This window comes from Benincasa hispida, chromosome 8, assembly GCF_027475165.1.
Source record: "Benincasa hispida cultivar pf3 chromosome 8, pf3_genome.v1.1, whole genome shotgun sequence".
Taxonomy (NCBI): domain Eukaryota; kingdom Viridiplantae; phylum Streptophyta; class Magnoliopsida; order Cucurbitales; family Cucurbitaceae; genus Benincasa; species Benincasa hispida.
Genome location: NC_143485.1, coordinates 44,693,050 through 44,693,686, shown reverse-complemented (window position 1 = coordinate 44,693,686; position 637 = coordinate 44,693,050). Strand labels below are relative to the sequence as shown.

Sequence of the window (637 nt, the reverse complement as noted above, 5' to 3'; positions counted from 1 at the left end):
ATGGATCAAGGTTTAAGATGAAGTCGGTAATGTTACAAATGATCTAGACAGTATGACATTTTGGTGGACAGCGTGGCGAGGATCCGCACGCCCATCTCCGGAGCTTCATTAAAATTTGTAACACTTTTATGTTTCCTAATATCTCCGCTGAAGAAGTGCGACTCACACTATTTTCATTTTCGTTGTATGATAAAGAAAAAAAATGGGCATACTTCCTCGAACCAGGAGAGATAACTTCATGGGAACAGGTTGTGGAGAAGTTCATGAAAAAGTATTTCCCTCATACAGAGAATGCTAGAAGGAAGAAGTTAATCACAAATTTTGAACAAGAAGAAGACGAATCGCTCAGTGACGCGTGGGTGAGGTTCAAGAGATTAGTGCGCAATTGCCCGCACAATGGATTGTTAGACTGGCTCTAGATGGAGATTTTCTACCATGGATTAAATCCTGCATCGTAAACAGCTGCCAACGCGGTAGCAGCAGGCGGTTTACTAGACAAGCTTATGAAGGAAAAGAACATTCTTGATCGCATATCGAAAAATCATGAAGATTGGCAAGAAAGCGATCAACGAGTAAAACCCAAAGAAGGTAACGCAAATAATGGTGCCATCGCATCTTTGCAAAATCAAATGAATAT

General features: G+C 40.8%; 1 non-coding gene across 1 annotated transcript; it reads right to left on the bottom strand.

The window, feature by feature from the left end:
- Positions 1–296: 296 nt before the first annotated feature.
- Positions 297–403, bottom strand: LOC120084273 (small nucleolar RNA R71). The gene has a single exon (XR_005483638.1). It is a non-coding gene; the product is annotated as a small nucleolar RNA R71 (small nucleolar RNA).
- Between the last annotated feature and the right edge of the window lie 234 nt (positions 404–637).